The following is a 12,900-nucleotide window of genomic DNA, read 5'->3' as shown; positions in this document are numbered from 1 at the left end:
TATAAGTGCAACGAGACACAGAACTCCGGGGTGGCAGGGTTCCAGGAGACTCCCCTCACTCCCCGATTTGGTTAGCATGAAGAGCGTCCCGACTGAAAGACAGACACAGAGCTACTCCACTGTAATCCCTTCACTCAGGAGCCTGGGACAGGAGGATGGATGGTCTTGAGTCCAAGATATAACATAACGTTGTCATTGGAGGATCTCCACAAGGGATCCTGAAACTACATTCAGAAAAGAACTTAAGGACTAGTCAGAGCAACGTGAATGTATTCAGTATCAATAAGGGACAACATGTACTTTAGATGTAAGTGCAGGTGGGGGTAGGATTAGGAGAGGAGAGGACAGGGGAGGACAGGGGAGGGGAGGACAGGAGAGGGGAGGGGAGGACAGGGGAGGGGAGGGGAAGAGAAGAGAGGAGAGGAGAGGAGAGGAGAAGAAACACAAGCACAAGAGAAGGAGCCAGTTTGTCTTGAGGAAAGGACAATACTGCACACTGGAGTCATAACTGTGTGTGTGGTGGGAGGCAGTTATGCTAGGATTTTTATGATATGTAGATGTATGTTTATATATGTATGTGTGTATATGCAATATAATTCTGTAGCTTTCTAAGTTAACATGTTCATAGTATGTAACTTATAAGGCTTAAAGATTACGCAAAGTTTAAAAGTTAAGAACAGTTTAAAAATAAAAGAAAGGGCACAATTTACCTATTTCTTTTATCTTAAAGAATGCCCTTGAGGCAGAGGCAAGTGGATCTCTAAGTTCGAGGCCAGCCTGGTCTACAGAGTAAGTTCCAGGACAGACAAGGCTACACAGAGAAACACTGTCTTTAAAAACAAAACAAAACAAACAAAAAGAATGCCTTTTTGTGGATAAGATTGTAAGGCGGTTTTCTGAGGTTGTTTAATGGTTTAGAGATGGTTGGAGTGTGTGCTGAAAGAGTTAAACTCAAGGCCACAGCCGTTCTGGCCCTAAGTGACCACAGTGACATTTAACGTTGTTTGGTTGTTTGAGATTTATTCAGGAAAATGAGCATTATCTCTGAAGGCAACCTTGGTTTTAGGTGGTGCTGAAGTTCCTTGACACTCAGCCAAGAGGAAACCAAAACTAGACCTTAGGGTGAGATTCATTTTTTTCTTTTCCATGTCCCCTTGTTTTCTCTGTCTTCCTATCCTGCCTCAATCTGAGAGAAGAGAGAAGATGTTTTGGGGAAAGAGATGAAAGGAATTCTATGGGAAACGATGTAAGCTTGTTGAAGGCAATTTTAGAGTTAGTACAGTGGTCATCCCAGGACCTGAGGAATTGGTACCACCGGGAACAATTTGATATGGAAGGCTTCCAATACCATTCAAAAAGAAGTACAGTGCCAGGGGGTGGTGGTTTGTACTCAGAGGCAGAGGCAGGCAGATATCTGTGCGTTCGAGGTCAGCCTAATCTACAAGATCTAGTTCCAAGACAGCTAGAGCTGTTACAAAACCCTGTCTCGAAAAACCAAAAATGAAAAATGAAAAAAAAAAAAAGGAAGTGCAGACTTCCTACAACAGGCCTTTTGTCTCCCATCCACACTTCATCTCCTTCCGGGTCATGGTGGCATAACCACCTAGTTCCATACACCATGAACAGTGTAAGCTTCCCACAGCACAGTTGTAGGAGCTGGAGTGAGTGGCAAAAAGTTTTAGTCTCTGTATTTCAGGCATTTGTGAGGATAACAGCTCAGATTGGGAGATGGGTTATTCGAACGGTTAAGTCCAATATTTTTTTCCTAAGTTTCACTAATTGGAAAGCTGGCAACTTAGAGAGGTCTCTATGGCTGGGGTAGCCCAATAGAGGGTCTAAAGGCCGCGAGACTGAAAACGGGTTCTTTTCAATCTTTGGGGTGCACCAATAGGAATCACCTGCAGATCCTACTAAAATTCAGGTATAGAATGAGCAGGCCCATGAGCAGGTTAGAGACTACGCGTTCCCTTACAAGATCCAGCGTTGTCAATGTCAAAGGTTGCAAGCTGAATTTTGAAGCAAAGTTCCATGGAAAATCCATAACTTGTCACTAGGGAGAGAGGTCTGTCCCCTGACAGGAGGATGACAGCACTATTTAAAGCTAAGGGTGGGCCTTTGCAGGGAGGGTGTGGGGACACGGTAAGGCCGGGAAGCAGGGCTGGGAGGCACAGGTAGGCTTAGGTGAATGCTAGCCAGGCGCTACTCTGGGCTGCGGAGCGCTTTCAGGTCTTTCGGCCCTCGGCGGCTCCCATCGCAGCTCCGGGGCGCGAAGCGGAGACGGCGACGGCGGCCGTGCCTCCCGCGCGAGCGCGCGGGCATGCCGACACCCACTCGGCCGGTCCCGGCGCCCCGGCTCCCGGAAGCGGAAGGGAAGCGCGGCCCGGCCTGGGCGGCGGAGGCGCGGAGCCGAGTGGAGAGCTGCGGAGCGGGCGGCGGTGAGTGTGGGCCGGCGGGCGGTCCTACACCTGCAGCGGAGCATCCCTCCCGGAGGCCGCGGCCCCTCGCGGGCTGGGTGAATTGACCCGGGCGGGAGAGAAATCCGCCGAGTTCTCCCCGGGACTCCGGCTTCCCTGCTCCTCCGGGGCCCGTGCTGCCGGTGTGACCGCGCGGTTCATTCATTTCGAGGTCGCTGGTGCGGAGCTGCAGAGGAGCCCCTGGAGAAACCGTGCACCTCCACTGACCTTCTCTCTCCTCTCGCTCGGCCACACCGGTGATTTTGAGAAAATGGCTTTCCGCATGGCAGCACTTTGCACTTGTTACCATTCTCTGTAATCGCTACCTGGACTTAAACTGCAGTGAGCCTTTAAAATTTATGGTCTTTTTCGAGCTGTATTTGGGTCACATTTTAAGAACCCTTATGAGTCAGTGGAAGATGTTTGTATCTTCAGGGCGAAGACGACTTGCTCGATTATTACTTGAAAATACAGCAGTCTAGCAGTTCATAAAAGTATAGGATGGGGGAAAAATCAAGGTCATTGTGGGTGGGTCATAAATCATAGTATAAAAATTACAACCCAAAGTAAGGGCAAATAAGAGTAATTAAGTGTAAGCTAAAAAGACTTGTCAAATGGGTCCTCCACCCACTGCTAATATGTGCCCCCCACCAAAAAAATTCACTACTTACTTTGTGGTAAAAGATAATAATAGCCCTTACCATTTGATGACTGCTTAGTGAGTGCCCTTCCTAGATGAAAGGGTTTGGTGCAGTATCTCATTAAGTTCTTCAGTGCTCGAGATTCACAGCTAAAGTTCAGAGGGGTCCTCTGTTTTACCTCAGCCGGCCCTCTCTCAACAGGAAAGCTTTTGAAGAGGTGTGAAATCAGTTGGAAATAAAACAAATTTGGAGTTGAGGAAAGGAAAACCAGATTCTCTTTTGTTTCCTGTTCTATCCAGCTGTGGGGTCATGGGTAGGTCAGGGATCCAGTTTATTTTCTCACCCATATATTTAGGTAGCCAGGGTAAACTTTTCCAAGAACCGTGTTTTCTTTTTTCTTTCTTTTTTTTTTTTAAAGCTTTTCCATGTTTATTTGGCAAATGCCAGGTTTTTAACTTGGCACTTTTTGACATGGTGAGGGGACATTTAAAGCATTTATCTCATGGGAAAAAATGTAAATATGTTTGTAGTACCAGAGCTCCAGAATTCAGTTTGGATGTAAATCAGTAGAATTATGCTAGATATCTTCCAACTGTGGAGATTTCAACTACTGTTTTAGGAGCTGTAGCTGGGAGAAACAAAATAGTACATGTTCAAGAGAAACTGATATCTAAGCATGCTTTGTTTTATTAAGAAAATTTAAACCTAAGTACCTACACATCAGTATAGCAGTTAAGATCCAGATCGTAACATTTTTACTTATTTGGCCAAAGCCTGTTTTCTCTAATTCATAGTGGGTGATTCAGAATCATAATAGGAAAGCACAAATCTTAGTAAAGAAACTAAGAACTCTGGGAATGTCCACATGGAGCCCATGGAAATGTCTTCAGCATAGGCTTTTACATTGCGCAGTGTAACTTTATCAGACATGAGTGGGAAAGCAAAGGGATGTAGACTTTCTTACGTTATTTAACAATATTAGGGCTTAGACTCAACTTTTCAAATGTTGTGGAAATAAAAGATCATTCATTTACCATCTAGTGGAACAGTCAGTGCACAAATGGCTCTCGCTGAAATTGAAAATGTTTGACCTCTCCCCATATAGATGAGTGCATATGTATGTATGAACCTGTATGTGTGTGTGCATACATGTGCCTGTGCCAGTCGGTGGTAGAGTTCTTGCCTAGGACGAACAGGGCCCCGGGTTTGATCACTGGCACTGGGGGAAGGAAGAGGACGGAAAACAAAAGTAGAAGGAAACACACCTCCTGTCTTGTCAGGATTGCGGTTTGTTGGTTACGAGTCCCCAGTAAGCTGTATCTTTTGTTTATCTTTGTTTTGTTTTTTTTTTTGAAGCAGGGTTTCTCTGTGAAGCCCTGGCTGTTCTGGAACTTACTTTGTAGACCAGGCTGGCCTTGAACTTACAGACATCTATCTCCATCTGTCTCTGCTTGGATTAAAGGTGTGCACCACCACCACCTGGCTAAGACTTATCACTTTAATAGATATATTTTTTATACATTAGGCAGTTAGCCAAACCAAAATACCTTATTGTAATGGTAGTTTATTTACTTGTTTTCTGTTTTACATCTCCCTGGAGTAAGTTGTGACATTTTCTGGTTATGTCTTTTGCATTAGAAGTCTCCTTTTCTTTTTTAGTCATCTCAGGGTAGATTAAGCTTCTTCTAGGATTTAAGAGACTGAATGTAGATATCTGTACATTGTGCATGTGTGTGTCACACACACACACACACTTGAGAGCATGCACACACACACACCACAAAATTGATCAGATTAGGTACAAATTAGTAGTGCTTGGTTGTGATATCCAGTTTCTGGTTTTAGGCCTTTTATCTGTGGCTACAGAGTTACTAAGTTGTTCAAAACTTGCAGGTTTTCATAGTTAGAAGCATTTAGTGTTAGTGTGCTTAACTCATGCCCACTTTGGTAAGCTTTGCTGAGTGTGGGCAACCTAATCTAGCTCCCTTTTTTTTTCTCCCAGGATATCTTGGCTCAGTGGCTCCTTGTAGGGCAATTGTTGCTTGGTCAACACCCAGGAAGAACCTTACTTGGCCTCTTCCTTTCTGGCTTTTACTTCATCTGAACGTTTTTTTTCCTGGTGCTATTTTTTGGAGGAAGGTTACTATTGAACCTGTTCCTACCTTACATTAATGGTGCATTTGTGTTCTCGTACTCCCACGTTCCTCAGTGAAAGTTCCCACAGAACTTCTGTGCTGCTGAAACAGTGTCTGATAGTCTGTCTTTAGTGGATACCATGCTATGTCTTCCAAGTTATTTGGTCAGGAGAGTCTAATGAAGCCCGTGACGCTGGTGCAGCACTGAAGTGTGTAACGCTAGTGCGGTGGTGAGGTCCATTGTGATTGTTCCACTCTTGAGGCCAGGATACAGAGCACCAAGTGCCTGCGAAGAGCAACAGCTTATGTACAGTTTTGTTCCCATCCAGTGAGTGAAAGCTTTCCATAGAGTGCATTCTTGAAACCACTGGAGGTGCAGGGGCAATGCATTTGGGCACTGGAGTTCTTTTTGGAGAACTGTGTCTCCAAATGCCTTGACTGCACTTGTCCACCAGCTTCTGAAGTCAAGTGCTGATTTTCATCCATGCCTCACTCCCTAGTTTGACATCTTACTTTGTGCTTGAGATTTGGAGTAGGGGCTTTGTTTCAGATCAAACCCCTAGTTTTCTTTTTCTGATTGAAAATATATCAGATAGCACGTGGCACACCTCTTTCCCGCATACTTAGAATGCTGTCCAATGCCAGCGGCAAGACTGCAGTAACTGAAGGGGTTTTCCTGACAGTTTATTTATGTTGGGTAAATGTGTATGCAATGCATGTGTGTGGGTGCACACTTGCCATGATGCGTTTGTATAGCCAGAGGTCGGTGTGCAGGAGCTGGGGCGCTCCTTCCACTGTGTGGGTCCCAGGGATTGAACTCAGGTCTTCAGGCTTGACAGCAGGTGCCTTTACCCACTGTGGGATCTTGCTGGCCCTGAAGGGTTTGCTATGACACATAATTCCCTGGTTTTGGTATTAAATAAAGTAGAAAGTAGTTGGGTGGCTAAATTTATTACCACTTTTGATCATGGGCTACAGGGATACTTTCACATAGTAAGTGCTGAAGTTAGAAGTAATACTTATCTTTAATTCACTTTCCTTTCAAGTTACCGTTGGGCAGTGCTGCTTCCTTGCCAGGCAGCTTCTCACTGAAGTGTGACAGCAGCCCTCTAAGTTGGCGGTATTGTCCCTGTTTGCATGTTACAGTGAAGCTTGGAAAGAAAGTAGACTGTGCCACAGTTTACCCTAGTTCCTTATTTTTAATGTCCATCCAAGAGTTAGGTTTACTTTGTTGATAATATACTATCTGTGATATTTTAACATTGCATTAGCTCATTGGCTGATTCCTGGAGTCAGCTAGAGACTGGTATTTTGACTTAACTGCTATGATTAACTAATTTTTTTAGAGTAGAATAAGATCAAAATAGCTTTAGGGTGGCTTTAAAGACACACACCTGCAACTTTGGTTTTTATTGCGGTGTGTTAGAAAAATTATTTAGTGACTTATATTGTTTTGGGTGTAGAGTGTTAATAGATGTAGAGTGTTAATGTTTTATGACATTTTATAGTTCTGAGGCAGTGGGATCTTGTCATCCCTAACTTTTGGAATTAGGGACTAGATACGGCTTGTATTCCACCGAGAGTGGTGGCTTTGATTTTAAGTCAGTGAGTGCGAGTTTGACTCATGGATGACTATCCTGTACTCTTTCCTAATCACGTGACTAACGACACTGAGGAAGCGCTGTAGCTCCAGCCTTACAGCTTGACTTACGGTATTGCCTTGGCCATCTTTCATAATGCACTGCATGTAAGGCTCAGTGTTTTTTTCCTGGAAAAATAATTCATTTAGCTACCATTGAGGGGTAGCAGCTCCCCAAGTTCATCATAAATACTTGGCTCCCAAGACCAAGGCAAAGAGAAAGAGACCATTTTGAACTTGCTTAAAGTTAGTGGGGGCTGTGAGATTGCTCAGTGCCTACAAGCACCTTCCAGAGGACCTGAGTTTCTTTAACACCATTGCTCTAGAAGTTAGGCTATAATTAATAACTTGGCTGAATAAAGAAGTGAATTGGTACATCCTATGTGGAGTTCATTATAATGTTATTGTTAACTTTTGAACTGTAGAAATTCACTTTTGTGGGTGACTCCTGGTGGTCTTGTACATTTGAGTGAAGCGTATATTCAAGTTTACTCTCTGTTCACTGATGTCTTCTCTGATGAGTCATGCTTAGGGACTTGTAGCTTCCCGTTTTGATCACCCAGTGAGCTCAGACTGCATTGTGACTCTGCTTTGGGGCTCAGGAAGGTCAGTGTTCAAATGCAGGACACAGGAGTATTTGGTTTTGTCGAAACTGAGTGACCTCAAAAGAGAGCTTCCCGGAATATCGGCCATGGGTGCTCCTGGGGTTGGAGTATGAAAGCGCAGGTCAAGTGACATCGTCTGGTTTCTGATTCTAACACTAGTTATTGGCATTCTCTCAGAATGTCTGCCTGCTTACGGTTTTTGTCTCTGAGAAATTATTGTTACACTGTTCATAGGCACTCCCGGGGAACTGTTCTGGATGGGAGGCCCGTATGATGGGATAAACACTATACAGAAATAAATCAAAGGATGAGTCAAGAAGACACTGCTTGTAAATGCAAGTGCCGGGAAAATCACAGCTCCTCGCCGTGAACTCGCAGTGGTAAGTGGGCATTTGAGTTTACACGGGAATGCGCGTCCTTTCTGTGACGTGGTGTGGCCTTGAAATCCGGTGGTTAGCAGGTCGTTCATTGCTAATGAAGAATTAAAGGCAGTTGAGACTTATTTGACTTTTTATTTTAAATCTTGATGGAATGTATCTTCTTAAATAAAACTTTTCTATTACAAACCTCAGACACCTTTTAAAATTATGAACCTTACATGGCTTTATGCAGATCTTCTGTGTCACACTAAAAAAACTGATTTGAAGTGAGAAATCCAAACATGTTTTGTTAGGTCATTAGTGCCCGTGCTTTAGGCTGTTTCTATTTTCCAGTCGGTTGAGAAAAATTTAGTAACATGCCCTCACTACCAAACTTAGGAGAAAGTTAAGTGTTGTACATAGAACATAAAAGCCATCTTCTCACCGCTCTGTCAGCGTGTGTTGTGTGTGATCTAAGGAGCGGTCCATGAATGGCCGTGTGTGCAGTGAGCGGGGCGAGCAAAGATGTCGGGTAGCCAGAGAGAGAAGCATGCACGTGACGGCAGAGTCTCCTCACACTAGCGTTTCACTGTGTCCAGTCACGACGCTCAAGTAGCTGGAGATAGTAAACATCGCCAGTGCCAAGCCACAGGCTTGCCACACCAAGCAGAAATCCACTGGGGAAGTTGAGGCAGTCAGCCATACTTCCCGTGTGAGCTTTCTCTACATAGATGGTCTGCCCTTCTGAGGTAGGTATTTTTACTGTGGTGAATACTGGTCACCTTTGTCGGAGATGGTTCACTTTCCCCTGTTCTCAAGGACATAGTGTTTTCCCTGGAGGCTGTTGTGCAGTCTTTCTTACTCGTCACAGACTTAGATTTTGGAGGACATATGACATACACATGCTGGGGTCTGCAGTGTAGCTCAGCTTCTGGAGCCATCTTCCCAGGGACCTCAGTCAGCGTGTGAGAGCTGACCCTTAGTACACTGTATCATGGGATGACCGGAGCAGTTTGGTTACTGTTTCCTTAGACTCTATGTACATGTTTCCCATGTACTCTATGTAGAAATCACTTCTATTTTTCCTAAAAACTATTATACAAGCCGCCCTAAACTTGGGCCTCCAGATTTTCACCTTGGAAAATTCAAACAGAAATGTGGAAATAAATTTTGAGGTGTAATAGCTGAATGCCATCTCTTGTTGTTTCTGCAGCTGGTGGTCTGAACCTCATCATATACTCACTGGTCTCTCTGCCCACCCAGCAGTCAACTTTTTTGTTATTCTATTTCAGAGTAAGTTGCAGACCTCAGGAACCCCACCCGCATACTTCAGTATAGGTTATTTTTCAATTTTGAGTTCAGGCTTGGCTTATAGCTTTGGCTTTGTAAAGTGGCATGCACATAGCACAGATTGCCTTCATCTTAAATGTACTTTCCCCAAGTTTGATGAATGTTTGATAAAGCTGCAATAAGATTTTAGATGGTACTCTATTTTTTGATTACAGTAAGTGTTGTATTTCTGTATATCCTTGTCCTGTCTGCTTTCTACACTTGCGAGTGTGCTCTGATAAGTATTATAAATAAAACTGCTGGGCTAAAGGCTTTCACATTTTGATGGGTGTGCCAAATTGTCCTCTCAAGAGGACTGTATTCACTTACATGCAGGTCAGCAATGTACGGGAGTGCTTTTCCCTGTGCCTTCTCAACATATGAGAAAGTACCTAGTCACTCCCCATTTCCTCATCAGTGATGACTCCCATTTGGTTTTTCTGTTTGTGAGTTGCTTCCTCTTATGTTTACTTTGTCTGCCTCTTATCAGTCATACGTTAAAATATTCTTTCCAGGAGGGCCTTGTCTTTAATTTTGTCTTTTGTGTATTTTGAGCTCAAAAATTTAAATGTTTATATTGTCTGTCTTTTTTGGGGTTTTGGTTGTGAAGGCCATCCTCCCTCCAAGCATTTAAAATTCCTTGCTTTTTTTCTTCCAGAGTTGGATTTTATTGGTCTTTATAAGGAAACAGAGATCATTGTGAACTAAAGTGCCAGGGAAATTTGTGTTACTTTTTGGTCCTGAGTTAAATTTAAACAGTAAACAGAGTGCTGGGGATACTTGAGACATGAACAGCAAATGCTGAATGTTTCTCATATTTATGGAATAGTAATAACACCAGTTTTGGCTAAAGTGTAGAGTCATAAACTAAGTTTGCAAATACATGTTTGACTTCATTTCTTGTTAGTTATTTTGGCTAGTCTTTACTTTTCTCTAAAATTTTTATCCTGAGATTACAATTTTCTGTCATATAATCAATTCTTTTGTTATTTTTTCCCTCAGTGACTCAAATCTTTTTTTTATCTGAGGTGGTGAACTGAAATGGCAAGAAAGGAAAGAGCATATCCCTTCAGAATAAATAGAACATTGTAAATATTTCCTCAGGGCAGTTTATTACAGTTGAATTATAATTTCTTTAAAAGTAGTTTATGCTGTAGTAATTACGTCAGTATGAAGCCAGTCACTGCACTAAAGTACAGTCACCAGATAGCAATCTCCAGTGTCGAGGAACCAGTTCGTCAGCTAGTCACTTCAAAGTTTGACTAGGAGCTCACATTTAATATACAATTAGCATCTCCAGCTAATGAAAGTATTTGGCAGATGCCGCCCATAAGCCTGAGCAGCGCTGTTGAGTTTGATTATTGCTCCGTGTGTAATAGTTTCTGTCCAGCCATCAGCCACACCTGGTAGCCGTCCATGCTGGCGTGATCCTGCCTCTACTAGTCACAGGCTTGTGGCTCTGGGAAGCCCACTGTTCTCCCAGCCGACTGGAAGGACCATGTGTCGCTGAGTTTTACTGATCAGGTATTTGTTTCCAGTGTTCAACCTTGTGTTCCTTGTTTAATTCTCTGGTCTTGCTCTTCTTGGGGATGCTGTTGTAGAGTGTTTCCTTTCCATATATTTTCCTTCAGGGAAACAGACCTATCTTCAATGACGTTGTCACTGTAGTAGTTTCTGTTGTGAGGTATTGATCTTTTAATAATAGCAACTTGTTACTTCAAAACTAAAGGAATTAAAAACAAAGATCAAAAGAAGAATAGCTGATAGTTTTCTTTCTTGCTAGTAGGTTTGTCCGTGTTTCTGTTCTAATGCTAACAGGGTAGAAGTGAGCACACGAGTGTTCTAGTATGTGAAATTTGTTTTTAGTCCGGAGTAGAACCAAAGCATTGGGAGCCAAAAGGCAGATGAAGTCCATACTATTGAGTATGTTGAGAGGCAGAGCCTGTTTTTTTTCTTTCTGTAGCTCTTGATAGTTAGCAAGGGTGTAAAAATATTAGTAGTAAATTTTGGGCCAACCTGGGCTACATAGCAAAGCCCTTTTCCAACTTCCCATCCTCCCAAATTATTCTTTGGAATGGATCTCTTTAGCTATGTGGGTATTTAATTTGTGTGTTTTTAGTTTTTAGTGTAATGATTCCTAGAAAATTACACAGTATGCTTTATTTTCTCTGGTTTTCTTTACTTTAATGACACTGGACTGTCTTGTAAATTTCCGACTAAATGGTAATGAAGTTCAGCTTTTACTTTTTAAAGGACCTAGGTGCTAGCCCTGTTATCATTCTTATAAAATACTGGTTTGGACTTTATCTGATTTGAATTGTTGGGGGTATTACATTTGAGTTCTTGCCATCCCTTTTAAATTAATTTATTTTTTGGTTGTGTTGGGGATGGATGCTAGGCAAAGAGTCTACTGTTAATTAGCTGCCTTCCTTTTCTTCTGTTGCTTCAGGAGTTGGAGTTTCTAAGGATGAGAGGAGATGTATTTTTAACTTTAGTGCTCTTTGATCTTTGTTTTGGTGGCCTTTGGCCATGCTGAGCACCCCAAGACCCTTCAGTGGGAGACCAGTCACTCTTAGAATCACATGGTTGGTGTATCGTCAGCTGCAGATCTGGGGTCGTCCTTGTCTGTTCAGTGGGAGACCAGTCACTCTGAGAATCACATGGTTGGTGTATCGTCAGCTGCAGATCTGGGGTCGTCCTTGTCTGTTCAGTGGGAGACCAGTCACTCTTAGAATCACATGGTTGGTGTATCGTCAGCTGCAGATCTGGGGTCGTCCTTGTCTGTTCAGTGGGAGACCAGTCACTCTTAGAATCACATGGTTGGTGTATCGTCAGCTGCAGATCTGGGGTCGTCCTTGTCTGTTCAGTGGGAGACCAGTCACTCTTAGAATCACATGGTTGGTGTATCGTCAGCTGCAGATCTGGGGTCGTCCTTGTCTGTTCAGTGGGAGACCAGTCACTCTTAGAATCACATGGTTGGTGTATCGTCAGCTGCAGATCTGGGGTCGTCCTTGTCTGTTCAGTGGGAGACCAGTCACTCTTAGAATCACATGGTTGGTGTATCATCAGCTGCAGATCTGGGGTCATCCTTGTCTGTTCAGTGGGAGACCAGTCACTCTTAGAATCACATGGTTGGTGTATCGTCAGCTGCAGATCTGGGGTCGTCCTTGTCTGTTCAGTGGGAGACCAGTCACTCTTAGAATCACATGGTTGGTGTATCGTCAGCTGCAGATCTGGGGTCGTCCTTGTCTGTTCTCTAACTCCTAGTAGTGAGCCAACTAGTGAGGCTTACTGATTTGATTTTGTTTCAGTTGCTCTCTTCTCTAAAATTAATTTTGGCTTTTGTATTCTTTTAGTTGAATTGATCTGTCTTTAACTTTATTCTCCATACAAGAGTTTAAAGTACAAATCTTACTTACCCCCATTTTAATAACTTTCTTGTGCATAAGAATAAAGTTTGAGCATTCTAAATGATCTCTGTTTCTCCCCCATGGTGAGAGTGTTCCCCCCCACCTTTACCCCCCTGCTCTCGTCCCCCGACCCCCTCATCACTGTCCCTGGGAGGCATTGCGGCAGACTGTGACACCTCCTCCTGTGATGCTCAGGCTGTAGTTACCCTGTCCTTGCCTCCCTTTACAGAACTCCTGCCGTGCTTTTTCCTACGATGACGTTTACATCTTTTAAGATTGAGCTTAGTTTGTATCTGTTTCAGGAGGTCCTGCTTGGATATGGATGTAAC

The 12,900-nt window shown here is 43.3% G+C and overlaps 1 protein-coding gene across 5 annotated transcripts in view; it reads left to right on the top strand.

Annotated features, from left to right (window-relative positions):
- Positions 1 to 2,319: 2,319 nt before the first annotated feature.
- Zdhhc21 (zDHHC palmitoyltransferase 21) overlaps positions 2,320 to 12,900 on the top strand; it is a 55,636-nt gene continuing 45,055 nt past the window's right edge. For 2 of the 5 annotated variants that reach the window (XM_075947085.1, XM_075947081.1), the window contains exons 1-2: positions 2,320 to 2,435; positions 7,708 to 7,853. The gene's annotated coding sequence lies outside the window, so the exon portion shown is untranslated. Of the gene's footprint in view, positions 2,436 to 7,707; positions 7,854 to 9,045; positions 9,126 to 10,665; positions 10,686 to 12,900 lie in introns of those variants that run through there. The other 3 variants (XM_075947082.1, XM_075947083.1, XM_075947084.1) reach the window with 3 other exon arrangements.

Source organism: Microtus pennsylvanicus, chromosome 13 (genome assembly GCF_037038515.1).
Source record: "Microtus pennsylvanicus isolate mMicPen1 chromosome 13, mMicPen1.hap1, whole genome shotgun sequence".
Lineage (NCBI taxonomy): Eukaryota > Metazoa > Chordata > Mammalia > Rodentia > Cricetidae > Microtus > Microtus pennsylvanicus.
This window is presented reverse-complemented; position numbering and strand designations above follow the sequence as displayed.